The sequence below is a fragment of the Armigeres subalbatus genome, chromosome 1 (assembly GCF_024139115.2).
Source record: "Armigeres subalbatus isolate Guangzhou_Male chromosome 1, GZ_Asu_2, whole genome shotgun sequence".
In the NCBI taxonomy this organism is placed as follows: Eukaryota; Metazoa; Arthropoda; class Insecta; order Diptera; family Culicidae; genus Armigeres; species Armigeres subalbatus.
In genome coordinates this window covers 102,736,765-102,761,432 of record NC_085139.1, presented here as the reverse complement: position 1 = coordinate 102,761,432, position 24,668 = coordinate 102,736,765, and the positions used below count along the sequence as shown (strand labels likewise).

Genomic DNA, 24,668 nt, shown 5'->3' with positions numbered 1-24,668 from the left:
GATTCGCATCTGCGGTAGCTGTTATTGGCTGCTGCTCTTGAAGTTCAATTGGTACATCTCTGCAAAAATTCCAGTGCGTTCACGTTGAGTCCGGTATTATTATTTTACTATTTATGGAAATTCACCATATTTTGCAGCGTTCTCTACAATCAAATGAAAATTAAAGCCTATCAGATATTTTAGCTTCTAGCTTCCACTGAAGAAATTATTGAGATCCCTTTAAATTTTTACGTTTTAGCTATTCTAAGAAGGTTTTTCGATACATGCTTCTATCTGTTCCTCAATTAAGATCAATTGTTTCTTTAAAACAGATCAAAATAATGAGCATGTTTTCATATCAAATCAGTTGTTATAATTATATTTCCAATATTAAAGTGACTTTGTTTCAAATACCATTCATTTTATTTCATAATTTAAGAGATTTATTGATAGATTGATATACACTATAATGGATTGTGGTCAAATAATTTCCTGTATCGAGGTACGACAAATGTTACAGTGCAAATAAATATCAAAGTTCATATGTTCATAATGTGATAAATTCTGGTCATGATTCTAAAATTGTCCCTAATTTAACGATATAATTTCTATTTTTAAAAGAGAGCTGGATATTTATTGTAATATATTTTATTAGCATTTAGCAAAACAGGAAGACAGTTTGTTTGAAATACCTTTTGAACAAATTTTTTCGTCTTTTTTCATTTTATAAGATATAAGGAATAATTAAATCAAAATTAGTTATCTTTAATTAAACATTATTTACTTTTTTGTTCAAAACTGTACATCCAAGATATTGTTACTTTTCATATCTGGAGAAGCATATTATTCAACACAATTTCAAAATTAAAGATAAAATACTGAATATAAAATATGAAATACCTAAAATAGTAGGTAGGTACCTAAGGAAAGCAGGTCAAGTTCCAGTTGAAATATAAAGCCATAGAAGAAGAATAGAATCATTGTCAGAAAATAAATCAATCGTTAATCATAAACTTTATCTCAATCAGGGATGAATGATTTAATCATATCGTATTTAATCATTTATTGGAAACCCCAAGCATTACGTTCTGGTTTCGATTAGGTTCCGCTTCTCTCAATTGATGAAGCCAGCAAATTAATAGCAAAGTGATGCAACTAACAAATTTGCGAGATATTTTGAATACGAAATAAAACTAAGTAAATCCAAATAAACCTGTGTAAATTTTTATACGCCTTTTCCACCTTTTCCACCGGAAATGAAAGATTCCTTTGGTGCTCAACTTGGAAACTAATTTTGGTTTGGAGGCATCCGCTTTTGATACTGAGCAAAAAATTTCAAAACTCTACCAAATTTATGCGGATGGACGCAGTTCCACCTTCCGGATGGATGTGCTACGCCAAATTAATGACACAAAAAGTACTGTTCAGAATACACCTAGCTTGGAAAACCCGGAAGGTTTCATTACAACGAATCATTTCCCAATGAATTAAATGATTTCTTACTGAATACATACCTAAAACCTCATTTTTTAGCACTGACTTATTTTGATATTGCCGCTTTGTTATTATTATTAGCATCGAGAGAATACTTACCAGCTGAGACTTACCAGTAACCTCACATTGTACCCTCAGTAATAATGCCCCAGGTACCTAATGATAATAATCCTTAATTTGTCCGTGTCCAGTATAATATCATTTTGATGCCATCTTGTTGAATCGATTTGACAAGTCGTAGTGGTCCAGATGATGAAATCCAGTTTAATCATCAGTTCCGTCGATTGAAATGTTCTATCCAGCAATTGGACCTTGAACACCCCAGTGAAAAATAAAAGTCGTTCGGCGACCAACTTCGGAAAAATGAGGTTCAATTTTTGGTTTTTATTTTGATGTTTCTCCACAAAACTAATTTTTGAAAGCAGGGAATTTTTTTTCGTCCGCTTTCATTCTCTACCAATTTGTCAATTATATTGAAACTTTGGATCAAGAACGTTAAAATAGGGTATCGGATCATTTTGGCAGCACCCTCTTTTCTTGTCCGCAAGAGTCTCGTTTCGGCCGTCGCCGTTCAGTGCGGTTGGCTTTTGGACTCTGCTTTTTGTGCGGTGTTTCGCACAAAAGGTAGAACAATGGAGCCGGAGCGGAGTAGTGACCGCGGTCGAAACAAATGTAACAAAAATGCGTAATGTGATACAGTAGGGGCATGTTTGTGCAGGCATGAGACGATCAATTGTTATCATTGCCAATGCCCTCGCTAGTAATGCAATCATCGCAATGTAATTGCACAAACATGTTTATATTAAAAAACGATTTTGGAAAAATGTTGAGCTTTTCTTTTTGCAAACTGAAAACTAATAAGGCCGTTACACATATTTATTAAAAATTATGGTCTACGCAAGGTCAAGGGGGAGGGGGTAATCTTCTTCTTCTTCTACTGAATCGAGCGGCGTGAAAATTTGAATGCAGAGGTTTTTGGTGCCGGAGAAGGTTCTTAAGATGGCTCGAGACCCCTCTTCTCTTTGAAACCTGGCTCCTATACAAATGTAACACCAATTTCATCATAACTCGAGATCAAGCAAATGGAAACAAATCTGGCGTGAGGAGGTTTTGGAAGGGAAGATATGTTTCTGTGGTGGTTTGCAATGCCTCCCCCTTCTGGAAAGGGGGGCTCCCATACAAATGAACCAAAAATTTCTGCGTAACTCGAGAACTAATCAGAGAATAAATCAATTTTAGGCGAAACAAAGTTCGTCGGGTCTGCTAGTAATAAATAAATATTAAAATGGAAAAAAAATAAAAAAAACTTCTCGGATTTGTTAAAGAACGTTTTGAAAGTTCTCAAAATTTACCGGAATTTTTTTTGTTGCCCCTCAAATTGGTATTTTTGAGCAAAACAATCCGAAGGGGGATATATTTAAAAAAAATATTTTCATTTTCATTTATTTAGTTCACATCTAAACAGATAACAGTGAATCAACAATTTGACGCAACAATACACGGTAAGAGGCTGCATCTCTCCATCCTCGGATACGCCCCACGTTCGCCAAGTCGTTCTGCACCTGGTCTGCCAATCTCGCTCGCTGCGCTCCACGCCGTATCGTACCTGCCGGATCGGAAACGAACACCATCTTTGCAGGGTTGCTGTCCGGCATTCTTGCAACATGTCCTGCCCAATCGTACCCCTTCGGCTTTAGCTACCTTCTGGATACTGGGTTCGCTGTAGAGTTGGGCGAGCTCATGATTCATTCTTCGCCGCCACACACCGTCTTCTTGCACACCGCCAAAGATGGTCCTAAGCACCCGTCTCTCGAATACTCCGAGTGCTTGCAAGTCCTCCTCGAGCATTGTCCATGTTTCATGTCCGTAGAGGACAACCGGTCTTATAAGCGTCTTGTACATGACACATTTGGTGCGGTGGCGAATCTTTTTCGACCGCAGTTTCTTCTGGAGCCCGTAGTAGGCCCGACTTCCACTGATGATGCGCCTTCGTATTTCACGGCTAACGTTGTTGTCAGCCGTTAGCAAGGATCCGAGGTAGACGAATTCCTCGACCACCTCGAAGGTATCCCCGTCTATCGTAACACTGCTTCCCAGGCGGGCCCTGTCGCGCTCGGTTCCGCCCACAAGCATGTACTTTGTCTTTGACGCATTCACCACCAGTCCAACTTTTGTTGCTTCACGTTTCAGGCGGGTGTACAGTTCTGCCACCTTTGCAAATGTTCGGCCGACAATGTCCATGTCATCCGCGAAGCAAATAAATTGACTGGATCTGTTGTAAATCGTACCCCGGCTGTTACACCCGGCTCTCCGCATGACACCTTCTAGCGCAATGTTGAACAACAGGCACGAAAGTCCATCACCTTGTCTTAGTCCCCGGCGCGATTCGAACGAACTGGAGTGTTCGCCCGAAATCTTCACACAGTTTTGCACACCATCCATCGTTGCTTTGATCAGTCTGGTAAGCTTCTGCAGGAAGCTGTTCTCGTCCATAATTTTCCATAGCTCTACGCGGTCTATACTGTCGTATGCCGCCTTGAAATCAACGAACAGATGGTGCGTTGGGACCTGGTATTCACGGCATTTTTGAAGGATTTGCCGTACAGTAAAGATCTGGTCCGTTGTCGAGCGGCCGTCAACGAAGCCGGCTTGATAACTTCCCACGAACTCGTTCACTAATGGTGACAGACGACGGAAGATGATCTGGGATATCACTTTGTAGGCGGCATTAAGGATGGTGATCGCTCGAAAGTTCTCACACTCCAGTTTGTCGCCTTTCTTGTAGATGGGGCATATAACCCCTTCCTTCCACTCCTCCGGTAGCTGTTCGGTTTCCCAGATTCTAACTATCAGTTTGTGCAGGCAAGTGGCCAGCTTTTCCCTGCACGTGGCCCATCTTGATGAGCTCAGCCCGATACCATCCTTACCAGCTGCTTTATTGGTCTTTAGCTGTTGAATGGCATCCTTAACTTCCCTCAAGGTGGGGGCTGGTTGGCTTCCATCGTCCGCTGAACTGACGTAGTCATCTCCTCCGCTGCCTTGACTTTCACTGCCTGTACTCTCAGCGCCATTCAGATGTTCCTCGTAGTGCTGCTTCCACCTTTCGATCACCACACGTTCGTCCGTCAATATGCTCCCATCCTTATCCCGGCACATTTCGGCTCGCGGCACGAAGCCTTTGCGGGATGCGTTGAGCTTCTGATAGAACTTGCGTGTATCTTGAGAACGGCACAGCTGTTCCATCTCCTCGCACTCCGCTTCTTCCAGGCGGCGTTTCTTCTCCTGAAAAGGCGGGTCTGTTGTCTCCGCTTCCGTCTATAACGTTCCACGTTCTGCCGGGTACCTTGCTGCAGCGCGACCGCCCGCGCTGCGTCCTTCTCCTCCAGAATCTGTCTGCACTCTTCGTCGAACCAATCGTTCCGTCGACTTCGACCCATATACCCGACGTTGTTCTCCGCTGCGTCGTTAATGGCTGCTTTGACTGTATTCCAGCAGTCCTCAAGAGGGGCCCCATCGAGCTCACCTCTTCCGGCAACGCTGCCTCGAGATGCTGCGCGTATGCAGTGGCGACATCAGGTTGCTTCAGTCGCTCTAGGTCGTACCGCGGCGGTCGTCGGTACCGAACATTGTTGATGACGGATAGTTTTGGGCGCAGTTTAACCATTACCAGATAGTGGTCAGAGTCGATGTTAGCGCCACGATATGTCCTGACGTCGATAATGTCGGAGAAGTGCCGTCCATCAATCAGAACGTGGTCGATTTGTGATTCTGTCTGCAGTGGTGATCTCCAGGTGTACCGATACGGGAGGCTGTGTTGGAAGTAGGTGCTGCGAATGGCCATATTCTTGGAGGCGGCGAAATCAATTAGTCGTAGGCCGTTTTCGTTCGTCAGCCGGTGAGCGCTGAACTTTCCAATAGTCGGTCTAAACTCCTCCTCTTGGCCAACCTGAGCGTTCAAGTCTCCTATGATGATTTTGACGTCGTGGCTTGGGCAGCTGTCGTACTCACGTTCCAGCTGCGCGTAGAATGCGTCCTTATCATCATCAGTGCTTCCGGAGTGTGGGCTATGGACGTTGATTATGCTGAAGTTGAAGAACCGGCCTTTGATCCTCAACTTGCACATTCTTTCATTGATCGGCCACCACCCGATCACGCGCCTTTGCATATCGCCCATCACTATGAAAGCTGTTCCCAGCTCGTGTGTGTTGCCGCAGCTCTGGTAGATGGTATGATTACCTCTAAACGTTCGCACCATTGATCCCTTCCAACAAACCTCCTGCAGCGCTACGATGCCGAATCCACGGTCCTTGAGCACATCGGCGAGTATGCGTGTGCTCCCGATGAAGTTGAGAGATTTGCAGTTCCACGAACCGAGTTTCCAATCGCTAGTCCCTTTTCGTCGCAGTGGTCTTCGCCGATGGTTCCGGTCCGTACTCTCTTGTTGATTGTTCGTTGCTTAAGATTTTTAAAGGCTGGCTTGCAGGGCCTGACACCAAACCCCTAAATTTCCGGAGGACCATTCCTCCTTATTTCCGGTGGACCATGGTGCACAGTTTCACTTTAGAGTCCCTCGCTGGCACTCGGACGATGATCAGCCGCCCCTAACATGGAGAACAGACGCTGTTGTGAGCCGATCCTGACATGGAGAACAGACGCTCAATAAGATTTGCACCTCCGGAGAGGAGCAAACCCCCTTCCCTGTCAGCATACGACCATAGTTCCCACCGGGGTTGGTTACCCGATCTTCCCTAAGGTTGCTCGTATCCCGGCCAGCACCGCGGGAGGTAGGGATAGGAGTTGCTGGGTAAGAGGCTCAGGACCGCGAGATGGGGTCTATTTTATTCCTTCAGGTACGCGAAGTACCAATGGTACGCTTTACCCAGCATTTGCCGTGCCAACAATATTTATATCGGCCTAATAATATTTTGTCCGATTAAATGCGCGACTGAATCAGAAAGATTTAACTTTGATTCAGGAAGTGTGAATGCACTTAAGATATTTTTATAATACGTGGGTGCAAACATGCGGTACTTATTGTACACGACAAAAGCTTCGGAACGCATACGTTCTTGAAACGGGCTATATGAGTTACAATAGAGATATCACCTTCTTGCTCCCTGATTCAAAAGTCTTGCAATGATATTAATAAAATGGTTGCACGAATATTTTATCCATGGTGACATTCAGTGTTGGTAGAATCATACTCAAATCTGAAGCTAACTCGCCTGCGAATCTGCAGGGGGAGTGCTTGAGATTCTCGGCCAGAATCGCATCGCTTCGCTTACTCCCCGAAAAATTATTTCGTTAAAAGCGTCAAAACGCAATCGAGGCGTATGTTTTGTTTAAATTCTAGACCAACATTTGAAAAGGGCGTAACAGCCAAAATTTATTCCTTCTGATTCTTCGTCTACATGTATAACTATATAAAAATCAGAAGGAATAAATTTTGTCTGTTACGCCCTTTTCAAATGTTGGTCTAGATATATGTAATTATTAGCCACTGTTTTAGACGAAAAACAGTTAATTCAATGCATTCAACAATGAAGAACACGTAAATTTCATGCAATGATGCAAATTGCGATTCGAATCATGAGCAAATCTCTGGGCCATGATTCTGATGGAATTTGACTCACGCATGGTTTGAATCGCCGATGCGATTTGAGATTTTGAGATTTTACCAACACTGGTGACACTGCCAGACAGTGGGAGTTAGATTGTAATAACACACACACTTTTCCTGTCCGCAACTCGCGCGCATCACACCCAAATTAATTTGGTTTTGGTACATGATTGACATTTTATGATTTCTAGTGATGCACGAAAAACAAGATATGCCAATGATTGGAATATTTCTGAATAACAAATGTTGCAAACGGAAAAGAGGATGCTCCCCTAGAGCTTCTTCTATTGAAATATTTCATCAAATGCTTCAAAACCCAAATGTAGGCAATTCGGATCCAAGAAAGGCATTATTACCACTGAGGAATAAATTTGGGTTTTCATAATAAATTTTTAAAACAATTGTCGTATCCAACAATTTTCATATCTTAAGATACGCTAGTTTTGTTCGAAACCAGTGACGTAAGTAATCAAATAAAAGTTCTAAAAATATTCATTCATGATGGCACTACAATCATAGATATAATAATCAAGATGTTGCGGTCTGAACAAATTAGTACTTATTTTATGGTTCCAGTGTACTACAAATCTGGGTACCCAGCGGTACCCAGTGAAACTCAGCAACCCTCAATTTATCAATTTAAACTGTTCTAATTTTTCACCGTTGTCAAGGGTATCAATGTTTTTGTTTTTTAATACGCAATGGAAAAATGCAAACTCTCCGTATCACCATCGTATCAAATTGCAATTAAAATTTATTTTAAATACATTTTAACACATATTTTTTTTTTAGGTGAATTACGTTGCAGATATAAAAGGACACAATTTTAAATATTCTAACCAAAAAAAATGAGTAGGTCATTCCAATTTGTCTTACGGCCGGCGTTGATCCAATAATGTTATTTTTCCATCGATAAATTCTGGAAGAAAAGTTTATGTTTCAGATAACTCATAACCAATCCAATAGGGTAATTGATCCGATAGTCGTGGGTGTTCCTATAGTTGCGGTAGTGTAGTTTTTATCAAATATACGCAAATAACACAGCAACCCACATTGTTTATCAATTAGTTGACCTGTCATTAAGTGAAAGAGTTGAAAACTATTTTGGATTTACTAAAAAATCGGTAAAATATCACTGAAATACTGTAATTTATTCTCTGCCTTGTACCAATAGTTGCGGTAGTGTTCCCATAGTTGCGAGTCCTGTATGAAAACAATGGGATTCGCAACTATAGGAACACGAATTAGAAAATATCGCAACTATTGGAACATTGCACCAATAATTGGAGGATTCATTTTAGGTAATAATGACAGGAGCTGCTGCCATCGGAATACTTTCTACTAAAAATATAAAAGAGGAGCTTTCGAATGCACATTTTAGGTAAGCGAAATAAATTATAGCTTCTGTGCATGCGAACAAACAGTGGTGGAACGTGCTTAGTTCCTCCACTATTGGGTCATTTACCCTATATGTAGGTATAATGTGGTTTGATGGCAGTGAGCTGATGCTCTATTCGCCAGCTATTCGACAGCATGACAATGCTTTGGTAAATCCTCATGTACATCTTACCACACGCCGCTCGGTTTATCAATCAGCGGGGCAAGAATCTAACTAATTCATATAAGCATTTTTGCCACAAAGCGGTTCAAGAAATGGGTATCTGTTAAATATAATTGGTATTAAGATTTATTAAGAGATTCCAAAAGCTTCATATTCTAATAAGTGAATTCTGGAAAATCTCCGGGTATATTGCCGATTTTTTTAGTAACCAGCCTTAATTAGGTGATGAGCGGATTGCTAACCGCTTTTTGTTAAAAATCATCTTATTTATAGGGATTGCAAAGCTTCTCGAATCGGAGCGTGACTTTATACTTGAACTGTGTTTTAATTTAGATAGATTTGCTACGAGAAAAGAGTAAAAAGTAACGACAACGTATGCGCATGGCTCGTTAGTCTGCCGGATTTGTGAAATTGATTATAATCATTCGTTGGAAGATGATGTCGAAAAATCATAAAGGGTTTTTCGAATACAATTGATATTGTTATATGAAATCAAATTAAATGCATTAAATCATTTCCATGTTCCTATTACCATTATCATGACCCTAAAAAATCGAAGAGGCCTTACGTAGCTCAGAGTTGATACGCACGATGACGAAGTAGACCCTACATACGGTAGAAACCCAAGCAACCGGAAGTACGGATAAGATGGGATGTTTTGGCTTAATCGGCTTGCATTTTAAGTAATTTTTTGTATGGTGGGAGCGTAAAAGTGAACTTTGAAGTTCCATTAAGGTGATTGGAACTCAATGTGAACCAAGAGGGAACCAATTGGTTTGGTTAGAAACAAATTTAAGTTAAATCTGAACCTTTGATTGCTTGGGAATTTACTAGACATACAGTACGCAAGTCAAGGGGAACGATACAAGTATTTTCAAGCCTAAAAATCCCAAAAAAGACTGCATATCCGGCTAAAATAACGAAAACTCGTGAGCGGGTCTTTTCCGGATTTTTCGGCTTGGAAAAACTTGTGTCATTTCCCCCTTGAAGGTGATTAAGGTGATTAATGCATATCAATGTGGAAGGAGGAAATTTCCCAACTGTGGGATGCCAGTAAAGAGAATACATAAGAAACGACGTGTTCTGGATTGGAAGAGAGTACATTGGATTTTTAAATGTAACAATTCACAAATGAAATGACAAAGACAATTTCTAATCTTGCATGTCGAACTGAACTATTTTCACGAAATCCTGCTAGAAAGTCTTTAAATCTAATCTTACACCAATCCTAATCGGCAGAACCTAAGACACCTGTAAATGCTTCTCAATAAATGCACCGTAGATTTCCACAATTAGATCGTCCACGCTTCCGAGAACCTCCTCAAACCTAACATCCTGAGACCCGGAACAAGAGAAACCTTTAGCCCCCACTCCAGATGGCCACCGTGTCTGAACCAGCAGCTAGGGGCTTAGGCAAGCTAGTTCCCATTCTGAAGCCACCACAAGAGTCTTATTCCAAGTTGAGCTGAAAGAAATTATTGTTTAAATAAAGTTATATAAATTATATCAAGAACGTCGACGGTTTTGGATACTCAATAACTTCTAATAGTATACGGTTTGCATTTTCGAATATTGTTTTTGTTTGGTGAAAAGTTCGTTGCTATGACAGTAGTTCTAAATCGTGTACTAAGGGGTTATCAATAAATTACGTATTGGGTACCGAGGATTGCCCATAGTCTATGAAACTGGAACCATAAAATATTCGCCAGTTTCATATTGATTGTTGCTACAATCCTTAATGAACAAAACTGCCTTACGTAGTTTACGTTGGGCGGTTGTGTCTTGTACATAACCCTTCTGATTTTTTATATGTCTATGTGATCTGAGATGCGACATGCAAGGGCAAAAATCAATGTAACATGCAGCCAGCCACCTTTAACGATGGAAGCTTTTCTATCAAGATGTCAAGATCGGCCATAAAAATACCTCATATCATTCATGTCGCTGATACTTAAATCATCATATCAAGTGCAGTTAAAAATTCTGAAATTTTAATATAATGTTCCCCCTTGAGGGAAGTTAAGGATGCCATTCAACAGCTAAAGACCAATAAAGCAGCTGGTAAGGATGGTATCGGGAGCTGAGCTCATCAAGATAGCCCCGGAAAAGCTGGCCACTTGCCTGCACAAACTGATAGTCAGAATCTGGGAAACCGAACAGCTACCGGAGGAGTTGAAGGAAGGGGTTATATGCCCCATCTACAAGAAAGGCGACAAACTGGAGTGTGAGAACTTTCGAGCGATCACCATCCCTAATGCCGCCTACAAAGTGATATCCCAGATCATCTTCCGTCGTATGTCACCATTAGTGAACGAGTTCGTGGGAAGTTATCGAGCCGGCTTCGTTGACGGCCGCTTGACAACGGACCAGATCTTTACTGTACGGCAAATCCTTCAAAAATGCCGTGAATACCAGGTCCCAACGCACCATCTGTTCGTTGATTTTATGGCGGCGTATGACAGTATAGACCGCGTAGAGCTATGGAAAATTATGGACTAGAACAGCTTCCCTGGGAAGCTTACCAGACTGATCAAAGCAACGGTGGATGGTGTGCAAAACTGTGTGAAGATTTCGGGCGAACACTCCAGTTCGTTCGAATCGCGCCGGGGACTAAGACAAGGTGATGGACATTCGTGCCTGTTGTTCAACATTGCGCTAGAAGGTGTCATGCGGAGAGCCGGGTGTAACAGCCGGGTACGATTTTCAACAGATCCAGTCAATTTATTTGCTTCGCGGATGACATGGACATTGTCGGCCGAACATTTGCAAAGGTGGCAGAACTGTACACCCGCCTGAAACGTGAAGCAACAAAAGTTGGACTGGTGGTGAATGCGTCAAAGACAAAGTACATGCTGATGGGCGGAACCGAGCGCGACAGGGCCCGCCTGGGAAGCAGTGTTACGATAGACGGGGATACCTTCGAGGTGGTCGAGGAATTCGTCTACCTCGGATCCTTGCTAACGGCTGATAACAATGTCAGTCGTGAAATACGAAGGCGCATCATCTGTGGAAGTCGGGCCTACTACGGGCTCCAGAAGAAACTGCGGTCGAAAAAGATTCGCCACCGCACCAAATGTGTCATGTACAAGACGCTTATAAGACCGGTTGTCCTCTACGGACATGAAACATGGACAATGCTCGAGGAGGACTTGCAAGCACTCGGAGTATTCGAGAGACGGGTGCTTAGGACCATCTTTGGCGGTGTGCAAGAAGACGGTGTGTGGCGGCGAAGAATGAACCATGAGCTCGCCCAACTCTACGGCGAACCCAGTATCCAGAAGGTAGCTAAAGCCGGAAGGGTACGATGGGCAGGACATGTTGCAAGAATGCCGGACAGCAACCCTGCAAAGATGGTGTTCGCTTCCGATCCGGCAGGTACGAGACGGCGTGGAGCGCAGCGAGCGAGATGGGCAGACCAGGTGCAAAACGACTTGGCGAGCGTGTGGCGTATCCGAGGATGGAGAGATGCGGCCTCGAACCGTGCATTGTGGCGTCAAATTGTTGATTCAGTGTTATCTGTTTAGATGTTAACTAAATAAATGAATGAATGAATAGCTATTCTTTTCCCGTGGAATCGCTGTATAAGTCTAATGCCTAATGTCTAATGAAACAGTAAAGCTGTGCTAAATTTGCATTGCTTTTTGTTGTTGAAAAAATACGAAATACGAAGGCGCATCATCTTTGGAAATCGAGCCTATTCTTCCCGGTACTGTGCAATCAGGTGTCCGAAGTTTGAATCGTTGTGTCCGAAATATAAATAGGGTAAGTAAGTATAATGCGCCCCACCTGGCCAAAACGCCCCCCTTTGATTTCTAGAAAACTATAACTAATTAAGGGTCAAAATCAGTTGGTACCTATAAGTATTTGTAAACCCACCATACTATGTGAATGTGGAAGTATTTTTGTATTACGAAATGAAAATAATAGCAAAATACAAAAAGTTACAGTTTTGATGTAACTTTTCATGTTTGTTTGCTCAACATTCTGGAGGGACTCTGGCATACTGTCCGCAAAACTTGCACCGGAACACTCAGTTGGGCAACAAAATAACTTTTCTCAGTGGTTAATAAGATATAAAATTGCTTCCATCTTCAAAAATGTAACGATTTTCGAAAACATGTTTCACTGGCCAAAACGCCCCAGTGTAGGCAGGACGATATGTCCTTACCAACTGGACACAAGCGCAGCGAGCCTGCAGCAGTTGCTTCCAAATTGTATGGAAAATATAGAAAAGTAATTCACACCTGCTTAAATGGACTTATGTTGGTTTTTTAATGTCAAGCGTCTTTGGGGTTTGTAGCCTTTTTATTATGGGATTGATGAAATACTAATGAAGGGCTATGAAACGTCTTTGGTTGAGGTGGGGCGTATTGCCCAGGCACCATTTAAAATTCATTTTTTCACGACTTTTCAGAAAAGCTTTATTACGTGTAATCTGTAATATTTTTATATGACTACTCACGGGCAATGCATTTGCGACTTCCTGGACTACCAAATAACACAAAGTTTGCATAAATTGCGTTGAAAAGTAAAAAGTTATTAAGAAGTTTCCTTAGGGGGGGCATATTAAACCGTCTTACCCTACAACCCAGCCGCACTGTGGTCGGATATCATGAAATCATGGCATTAATAAATAACTCCTTATGGTTGCCTCATAGAAGTTTGGTGACTTCCACAAAGTTGTTCCTTGATAAGTAGGCCTTCATGTGGTGATAAAACTATAGTTCGGAACTCTACCGCTAGGGCGGCGCTTCAGCTAACTTTTTATATGAGTATGATAGGATGATGGTGTCTTCAGCAAAAATCAAGAATTCAGTATAATAAGTAACTCTTGTGAAGGAACTATCTTTGAAAAGGCTTTTGATTCTCAGATACAATCCATTTTATGTAAATATTGTGAGTTTATATCCAAAAAAATGTGAGCGTATCTATGTGAAACATTTATTTTCATATAATTTTTCTGTATCCCGGAGAGTAACATATAGTAGTGTCTGAGCCGATTTGACCATGAAATAATTTGGAAAGCGCCTTAATTTTTGTAAAATATTCAAAAATATGATGAAAAATCGATTTGTTTTCCTACTCCCTCCAATTCGGTTGTAGAAATTTGCCGTAAATCTTCCACAGTGCCTTAATATTTATTGAGTTCCGCATGTGTTTGACGGAAACCTGTCACTTATCCAATCAAAGTAGGCCGTAAAATTCATATTATAATGAGCACATAAACTTTCTGAGCTTCGTTTTTATTATTTTGCAGTATTATTGTAAAATATATTGGTCTGGAATTTAGCTTAGAAATCACTATATGGCACTACAGATTTGATTCCCTTGAAGTTAAAGTTAGTACGCTCTGGATGGATTTCGAAACAAGAAGGTTTGATTTTAACTATATTCTTAACAAGCTCTGACTAGTTCATATCAAAACGTAAATTAATTAACGTTCTCCGTAAATTTAAGTAATAAATTTAAGTAAATTTAAGTAAATTTTGATAAGATGGATTTGCCGAAATATTGTGTTCTGCATTGCGTGGCCGGTAATAAAGTTAATTAGTTCAGTGCGTGTTGGCTCTTGTTTAGGACGGCAGAACGATCGCGCGATTTGCTGAAATTTTGTGTTTTGTTTTTCCTTAGGACGGTTCGTAAGTAAATTGATGAATATATTTTATTATTTTTACAGCATATACTGTTATTGACAAACGCTCTATATTGTCGAATAGAGCTCCCTATTATTCACCTTTCCCACTAACACAAATTTTCCTTCCCGAGACATTTATGAAGGTAGTATGGGTTCCCTTCATCTTCACTAATAGATGTTGAACTAACACTCCTTCCCTTCCTTCCGTGATTGTAAGGACGTGGCCAGGTATACAACTGCTACTGTATAGGAAAAGGTACTAATCCCAAGTACCAATTTGCGACAATATACAGTAGATTGCTCAATTGAGCATTGTATAGCCACCCACGATTTGTACAATCACATATGCTATGCTATTTAAGTAAATTTTGATAAGATTCGTCAGAAATACCATTTGGTGTCAGTATATTTGGCGTTATTCTATTTTCGTCTTCAAGATCCAAATCGTTGAAAAAGGGCTCTCATGAAACATTAACGGACATTGTGAAACAGCTCCTAGTTCTGAAAAAAGTTTATTACGTTCTTTGATGATAAATGTACCAAACATTTTGTATTTATATCACGTTCAGCATAAACAGTTCGTATGCCAACGTCAAATAAATATTAAAATGCTTACCACTATTGTTTAAGAAAAATATAGAACCAGCATAAAATTTCTATTGCATGGCACTATAAATGGTAGTAATAGTAGGACTACATCCAAGGAATTCGGGGCGTATGTTAAATTGAGCACAAAATCATTCAGTTGAACAAATTAAAGTAGGTCTATTGAGAATTACGGCAAGTTTCTGCAACCATATTCCCCTCCGTTTCATTCTTTACAACCCAAAGATTCTCTCTGAGGTTAAATCTCGGTGGGATGTGGAGGGAGTGGGAAAATAAACCGATTTTTCTATATATTTTAAATATTTTACAATAATTAAGACATTTTTTAGGTTGTTTGTTGCTTAAATCGAGTCAGACCCTATCATATATTACTCTCTGGGATACAGAAAGTTTATGCGAAAATAAATATTGTATATAGATACAAAATAAAACTAAAAACAATCAAATTTTGGGAACAAAAGCACATTTTATACAAAAAAGGCTTTGTATCTCAGAATCAAAAGCCTTTTCAAAGATGGTTTCTTCGCAAGAGTTGCTCATAATACTAAATTCTAGAACTTTGCAGAAGACACCGTCATCCTGTCATGCTCATATAAAAAGTTAGCTGAAGCGACGCCCTAGCGGGAGAGCTCTGAACTATTTTTGTATTACCATATGAAGGCCTACTTATCAAGCAACAACTTTGTGAAAGTAACCAAACTCCTATGAGGCTACCCTAAAGAGTTATTTATTAATGCCATGATTAAAAGATGAATACTGTACTTAGTGATTGCAATGGTGATTTAAACGGTGTGATTTAAAATGTGAGTTAACAGGATGATTGTACATCAGAAAGTGCTTAAGCGTCCAAATTTTGAGTTTGCACGGTATCAAAGGTAAAAAAGGAATGTATCAATATTTTACGTCTAAAAATTTAGCTTCTATCTAGAAAATCTGTTCAATTCATGCTATTCTAAATTAGATGCGTCACCGACGATTTGTTTTCATGAAGGCACTATTCCACCCGCAAAGAGCTACACTAACCTCCAACTCCATGAATGATTAATTAGCCACCACTTTCCTTCGGAGAGCAGATACAACAACATTAACCCAAGTGCCACACTTAGGCGAACTCGTTATCCCACTCTCGAAGGATTATTCACCCGAGTTGCACAGGACGTGCGATTTATTTGGAATGTAATTAGCACCCTCTCGGGGGAGGATCAGAGAAGATTGCGTTGCCGTACCTCTAATGTAAATAAAACCGAGAAACCTTGACAGCGCCAGACGCTATCGTTATCATCAGCGCTCTTCACACCCGGGCTAATTCACTACGACAAGACGAGCTGCAAATCTCCGCGCACAGAGCGCAGATTTTTAAAATTCTGTTTCATCTTCGGTTCACTTCGAACAGAAGCCACTTCAATTACATCCATCATTAGCAATATGAGGTGAGGCGGAGTGAAATGGTTGAATAATATATGATTCTCTGTTCTTTTATTCAGTTTCATCGGCTTACATTAGCATTCTGATTCTATGTACATGTTTTTGTTTTATTCCTTCTTCTGCAATTTTCTTATTCTTTTCTACGTTTCAACTTTCCCCAAATGATTCAAAAAATCAGTTTTTTAATCATCCATGTAAAAAATCTGCGTCGGCCGGGAATCGAACCCGGATCAACTGCTTGGAAGGCAACTATGCTGACCATTACACCACCGACGCTATACGGTTTTGAAATCACGAGTAACAATCCTCGTCAATTGCCTATCACTAACTCTATTTTGTGTCATACTCGTCGGAATAAATCACATTCACATCCACATCCATTTCATCCAGCATATCACTTATCTGTAGTGCTGTGTGCGGCTCTGGTACAGTGAGAGGCGATTTTATTTTAATACATACGTTGACCTTTGCCTCGGGGTTCTTCTAGATTTCGACTTTTCTATATCAAGCTTGCTGTCGTCTGCGAGCGATATCAACTATTTTTCTCCTGCTTCTGTAGGAGAGAGTGATCTGAAACGCAACGATGAGACATAATGCCTCAACGTTATTTAATCCTAATACATATGATAAGACCATGAAAAGTTTAATTCATCGTTTTTATGTTTTTCTTTTCAACATATTTAGTTTATAATAAAACAGCGCCTTTGATGGAATGTTTCTAAATAACAAGATACAGTGGTTCGAATTGAAATTGTTATCGATGAGAATAATCCGTACCCAGCGTCCCCCTTCTGTAGGTATATGATGTAGAACAAACGAGTCTGGAACTGAGAGATTTTTCATTCACACTAGTCGAGGCAACGCATGGTAAATTAGGGTGCAAATAATCGTCTATGCGTTAACAAAACAAAATGTGAATCCGAACCGTGAAGGATTTTGGCTTTCTGCCTGGCCAGCATCAGCAGACGGTTGCTTACTAGTGGAAAAAGGGTTGAAAGTTTTCATATGAAATTAATTTGATTTAGGTTTCTTTCGCGTGCCAGTGACAACAATCTGTTCGAATGAATGTTTATTAACCCTGCGGCTATGAATTTTCACATTCAAATCTATGGCATAATTCAATGAATAGTCGTGTAACGAAAGCTTGCATGTCAGTTAGTAACCCTTATAAAAAAGAAGATTCATATCATAGGCTAAGAAAAAATGTATAAAATAACTAGTAGAACTAGTTAACTCAATTTTTCGTTGGCCATGGGAAGCAGCAACTGTCTGATGAATAATATGCTATGAAGGAGCAAAAGCTTGATGATTTGTGCAGCGTTGAATCCGAACTCAGAGAAGCACTGGAAGCGTTTGAAAATTTCGATGCAATGGTATCGACCGAAGCTCGTAGTCAAGTCATCCATCTTAACTAAGGTCGATTTTTTTTTATTTCGGAAATTCGAAAATTGTCGGGAAAAATATATGATTTTGACTAGTTGATTATTCATGGCAGAGACCGAGGGATTTAATTTATTTCATTATATTGGATTCATATAACTTTTTCACATAACTTTGCCAAAATAAATGCGAATAAATAGATGAATATTACTGCACTACGTTATTAGGTACCAACCAGGTAAACAAACAAAATGTGCAATCAACATTCTCATAGCGCTCTGGAAACAATTCATCACAATGTAATTTTTGACTGTATTTTCAAGATTAAGTGTGAAAATTCGAAACAGTTCACAAGTGCATATTCGCGTATTTGTTTCTTGAAGGAACGATAATTAAATTTTGCTTTGTTTTTGTAAATTCTTATTTAAGTTTCCGAAGCATCGTTGTAGAGAATAATTTTCACCGATTCCGAATAGAAAGTTGCTGAATTTCGAATAGGAATTCTCTGAATTTCCGATTTCGGAAAATTTCTATCTATTATTCGGAGAATTCCTATCATGACTCTGGAGAATATCAATCCTGAAGTCAAAGAATTCCTGTCCAGAATTTGAAAAATCCCTATCCGGAGTTCAAAGAATTCCTATCCGGAGATTGGAGAAATCTTATCGGCATCCAAAGAATTCCTTATCGGAATTCGGCAAATTTCTATCCGGAATTCGAAGAATTCCTATCCGGAATTCGAAGAATTCCTATCCGGAATTCGAAGAATTCCTATCCGGAATTCGGAGAATTCCTATCCGGAATTCGGAGAATTCCTATCTGGAATTCGGAGAATTCTTATCCGGAATTCGGAGAATTCCTATCCGGAATTCGGAGAATTCCTATCCGGAATTCGGAGAATTCCTATCCGGAATTCGGAGAATTCCTATCCGGAATTCGGAGAATTCATATCCGGAATTCGGAGAATTCCTATCCGGAATTCGAATCTTCTATCCGAATCTGGAGAATTCTATCTGAAAATTCGGAGAATTCCTATCCGAATTCGGAGAATTCCTATCCGAATTCGGAGAATTCCTATCCGAATTCGGAGAATTCCTATCCGGAATTCGGAGATTCGAGAAATTCCTGTATAAAATTCGGAGAATTCCTATCCGAAATTCGGCGAATTTCTATCCGGAATTCGGAGAATTCCTATCCGGAATTCGGAGAATTCCTATCCGAGATTCGGAGAATTCCTATCCGAGATTCGGAGAATTCCTATCCGGAATTCGGAGAATTCCTATCCGGAATTCGGAGAATTCCTATCCGGAATTCGGAGAATTCCTATCCGGAATTCGGAGAATTCCTATCCGAAATTCGGAGAATTCCTATCCGGAATTCGGAGAATTCCTATCCGGAATTCGGAGAATTCCTATCCGGAATTCGGAGAATTCCTATCCGGAATTCGGAGAATTCTATCCGGAATTCGAGAGAATTCTATCGGAATTCGAGAGAATTCTATCGGAATTCGAGAGAATTCTATCGGAATTCGAGAGAATTCCTTTCGATTCGAGAATTCCCATCCGGAATTCGGAGAATTGCTACGGAATTCGGAGAATTCCTACCTGAATTCAGAGAATTCCTACCGGAATTCAGAGATTCCTACCGGAATCGGAAAATTCCTACCCGGAATCCGGAGAATTCCTATCCGGAATTCGAGAATTCCTATCCGAATTCGGAGAATTCCTATCTGGAATTCGAGAATTCCTACCGGAATTCAGAATTCCTACCGAATTCGGGAATTCCTACCCGGAATACGGAGAATTCATACCAGATTCGGAGAATTCCCTACCGGAATTCGGAGAATTCCTCCGGAATTGGGAGAATTCCTACCTGAATTCGAGAATTCCTATCCGAAATTCGGAGAATTCCTATCCGAATTCGAGAATTCCTATCCGAATTCGGAATTCCTATCCGAATTCGGAGAATTCCTATCCGAATTCGGAGAATTCCTATCCGGAATTCGGAGATTCTATCAAATTCGGAGAATTCCTATCCGGAATTCGGAGAATTCCTATCCGAATTCGAGATCTATCCGGAATTCGGAGAATTCTATCCGAATTCGGAGAATTCCTGTCCGGAATTCGGAGAATTCCTATCCGAATTCGGAGAATTCCTATCCGGAAATTCGGAGAATTCTATCCGGAATTCGGAGAATTCCTATCCGGAATTCAGGAATTCCTATCCGAATTCTATCCGGAATTCGGAGAATTCTATCCGAATTCGGAGAATTCCTATCCGGAATTCGGAGATTCCTATCCGAATTCGAGAACTATCCGGAAATTCGGAGAATTCCTATCCGGAAAATTCGGAGAATTCCTATCCGAATTCGGAGAATTCTATCCGAATTCGGAGAATTCCTATCCGGAATTCGAGAATTCTATCCGAATTCGGAGAATTCCTATCCGGAATTCGGAGAATTCTATCCGGAATTCGGAGAATTCTATCCGGAATTCGGAGAATTCCTATCCGGAATTCGGAGAATTCCTATCCGAATTCGGAGATTCACCGGAATTTGGAGAATTCCTACCCGAATTCGGAGAATTCTATCCGGAATTCGGAGAATTCCTATCCGAATTCGGAGAATTCTATCCGAATTCGGAGAATTCCTATCCGGAATTCGGAGAAGTCCTATTCCGGAATTCGAATTCTATCCAAATTCGAGAATTCTACCCGAATTCGGAGAATTCCTGAATTCGCGGAATCGGAGAATTCTATCCGGAATTCGGAGAATTCTATCCGGAAATTCTGGAGAATTCTGCGGAATTCGGAGAATTCCTACCGTAATCCGGAATTCTACCTGAATTCGGAGAATTCTACCGGAATTCGGAAAATTCCTACCCGGAATTCGAGAATTCCTACCGGAATTCGGAGATGACTTATCCGGAATTCGGAGAATTCCTACCCGAATTCGAGAATTCTCCGGAATTGGAGAATTCCCGAATTCGAATAATTCATCCGGAATTCGGAGAATTCCCATCCGGAATTCGAGAATTCTATCCGGAATTCGAGAATTCGTATCCGGAATTCGGAGAATTCTATCGGAATTCGGAGAATTCCTATCCGGAATTCGGAGAATTCTATCCGGAGAATTCTATCCGGAATTCGGAGAATCTATCCGAATTCGGAGAATTCTTATCCGGAATTCGGAGAATTCCTATCCGGAATTCGGAGAATTCCAATCCGGAATTCGGAGAATTCCAATCCGGAATTCGGAGAATTCCAATCCGGAATTCGGAGAATTCCAATCCGGAATTCGGAGAATTCCAATCCGGAATTCGGAGAATTCCAATCCGGAATTCGGAGAATTCTCTGAATTCGGAGAATTCCTATCCGAATTCGGAGAATTCCTATCCGAATTCGGAGAATTCCTATCCGAATTCGGAGAATTCTATCCGGAATTCGGAGAATCCTATCCGAATTCGGAGAATTCCTATCCGGAATTCGGAGATTCCTATCCGGAATTCGGAGAATTCTATCCGAATTCGGAGAATTCCTATCCGGAATTCGGAGATTCTATCCGGAATTCGGAGAATTCTATCCGAATTCGGAGAATTCCTATCCGAATTCGGAGAATTCTATCCGAATTCGGAGAATCTATCCTGGAATTCGGAGAATTCCTATCCACTGGAGAATTCTATCCGGAATTCGGAGATTCCTATCCGGAATTCGAAGATTCCGGGAATTCGGACTATCCGGAATTCGGAGAATTCTCATCCGAATTCGGAGATTCCTATCCGAATTCGGAATTCTATCCGAATTCGAGAATTTCCTATCGGAATTCGGAGAATTCCTACCTGAATTCGAGAATTCCTACCTGAATTCGAGAATTCCTACCTGAATTCGGAGAATTCTACCCGAATTCGGACTGGAGAATTGCCCACCCGGAATTCGGAGAATTCCTACTGAATTCGGAGAATTCCCTACCCGAATTCCGGAGAATTCCTGAATCAGAATTCGGAGAATTCCTACCTGGAATTCGGAGAATTCCGAATTCGGAAAATTCTACCGGAATTCGGAGATTGCTACCCGGAATTCGGAGAATTCTACCCGAATCTGAGAATTCCTACCCGAATTCGAGAATTCCTACCCGGAATTCGGAGAATTCTATCCAATTCGAGAATTCCTATCCGGAATTCGGAAAATTGCTACCGAATTCGGAGAATTCCTAGAATTCCAGAATTCGGAGAATTCCTACCCGGAATTCGGAGAATTCCTACCCGGAATTCGGAGAATTCCTACCCGGAATTCGGAGAATTCCTACCCGGAATTCGGAGAATTCCTACCCGGAATTCGGAGAATTCCTACCCGGAATTCGGAGAATTCCTACCCGGAATTCGGAGATTCTATCCTGAATTCGGAAATTCCTATCGGAATTCGGAGATTCTACCTGAATTCGGAGAATTCCTGCGAATCGGAGAATTCCTGGAATTCGGAGAATTCCTACCGGAATTCGGAGAATTCCTGCGGAATTCGGAATTCTGCACCTGAATTCGGAGAATTCTACCTGAATTCGGAGAATTCCTACCGGAATTCGGAGAATTCCTACCAGGAATTCGGAGAAATTCCTGCCAGATTTGGAGAATTCTACCCGGAATTCGGAGAATTCTATCCGGAATTCGAGAATTCCTATCCGAATTCGGAGATTCCTATCCGGATTCGGAGAATTCCTATCCGAATTCGGAGAATTCTATCCGGAATTCGGAGAATTCCTAACCCGGAATTCGGAGAATTCTATCCGGAATTCGGAGAATTCCTACCGGAATTCGGAGAATTCTACCGGAATTCGGAGAATTCTGTCCAAATTCGGAGAATTCCTACCCGAATTCGGAGAATTTGTACCGGAATTCGGAAAATTCCTATCCGGAATTCCGAAAATTCCTATCCGGAATTCCGAAAATTCCTATCGGAATTCGGAGAATTCCTATCCGGAATTCGAGAATTCCTATCCGGAATTCGAGAATTCCTATCCGGAATTCGGAGAATTCTATCCAGGAATTCGGAGAATTCCTACCCGGAATTCGAGAATTCTTCTATCCGGAATTCGGAGAATTTGTGCCGGAATTCGGAGAATTCCTACCCGGAGATTCGGAGAATTCCTACCGGAATTCGGAGAATTCTACCCGGAATTCGGAGAATTCTACCTTCGGATTCCTATCGATTAGATTCCTGAATTCGGAAAATTCCTACCGGAATTCGAGAATTCTATCCGAATTCGGAAAGTTCTACCCGGAATTCGGAATTCTACCAGATTGAGATCTTGCAATTCGAATTCAGAATTCCCTATCCGAATCTGGAGAATTCCATTCCTATCCGAATTCGGAGAATTCCTATTCGGAATTCGGAGAATTCCTATTCGGAATTCGGAGAATTCCTATCCGAAATTCGGAGAATTCCTATCCGGAATTCGGAGAATTCCTATCCGAAATTCGGAGAATTCCTATCCGGAATTCGGAGAATTCCTTTCCGGAATTCGGAGAATTCCTTTCCGGAATTCGGAGAATTCCTTTCCGGAATTCGGAGAATTCCTATCCGGAATTCGGAGAATTCCTATCCGGAATTCGGAGAATTCCTATCCGGAATTCGGAGAATTCCTATCCGAATTCGGAGAATTCCTATCCGGAATTCGGAGAATTCCTATCCGGATTCGGAGAATTCCTATCCGGAATTCGAGAATTCCTATCCGGAATTCGGAGAATTCTATCGGAATTCGGAGAATTCCTATCCGAATTCGAGAATTCCTATCCGGAATTCGGAGAATTCCTATCCGGAATTCGGAGAATTCTATCCCGAATCGGAATTCTATCCGAATTCGGAGAATTCTATCGAATTCGGAGAATTCCTATCCGGAATTCGGAGATTCTATCAATCGGAATTCGGAAATTCTATCCGAATTCGGAGAATTCCTATCCGGAAATTCGGAGAATTCTATCGAAATTCGGAGATTCCTATCCAAATTCGGAGATTCCTATCCAATTCGGAATTCTATCAGATTCGGAATTCTATCCGGAGATTCGGAGATTCTACCAATTCGAATTCGAGAATTCCTGCCGGAATTCGGAGATTCTACCGGAATTCGGAGATTCCTACCCGAATTCGGAGATTCCTACCGGAATTCGGAGAATTCCTACCCGGAATTCGGAGAATTCCTATCAAATTCGGAGAATTCCTATCCGGAATTCGGAGAATTCCTATCTCGAATTCGGAGATTTATCCGGAATTCGGAGAATTCTATCCGGAATTCGGAGAATTCTGACCGGAATTCGGAGATTCTATCCGAATTGGAGAATTCCTCATCGAATTCAGAATTCCTATCCGGAAATTCGGAGAATTCCTATCCGGAATTCGGAGAATTCCACCTGAAATTGAGAATTCACCGGAATTCGGAGAATTCCTATCCGAATTCGGAAATTCCTGCGATTCGGAGAATTCCTGCAATTGGAGAATTCCTACCCGGAATCCGGAGATTACCTGGAATTCTGAGAATTCCTACCAGAATTCGGAGAATTCACCGGAATTCGGAGAATTCCTACCCGGAATTCGAGATTCTCCCGAAAATTCGGAGAATTCCACCGAATTCGGAGAATTCCTATTCGGATTTCGGAGAATTCCTATCCAGAATTCGGAGAATTCCTACCCGGAATTCGGAGAATTCCTACCCGGAATTCGGAGAATTCCTACCCGGAATTCGGAGAATTCCTACCCGGAATTCGGAGAATTCCTACCCGGAATTCGGAGAATTCCTACCCGGAATTCGGAGAATTCCTACCCGGAATTCGGAGAATTCCTACCCGTAATCCGGAAAATTCCTACCCGGAATTCGGAAAATTCCTACCCGGAATTCGGAAAATTCGTACCCGGAATTCGGAAAATTCCTACCCGGAATTCGGAGAATTCCTACCAGAAATTCGGAGAATTCCTACCAGGTA

The 24,668-nt window shown here is 41.1% G+C and overlaps 1 non-coding gene across 1 annotated transcript; it reads right to left on the bottom strand.

Moving 5' to 3' along the window:
• Positions 1-16,524: 16,524 nt before the first annotated feature.
• Trnag-ucc (transfer RNA glycine (anticodon UCC)) lies at positions 16,525-16,596 on the bottom strand. Its single transcript has one exon. It is a non-coding gene; the product is annotated as a tRNA-Gly (tRNA).
• Between the last annotated feature and the right edge of the window lie 8,072 nt (positions 16,597-24,668).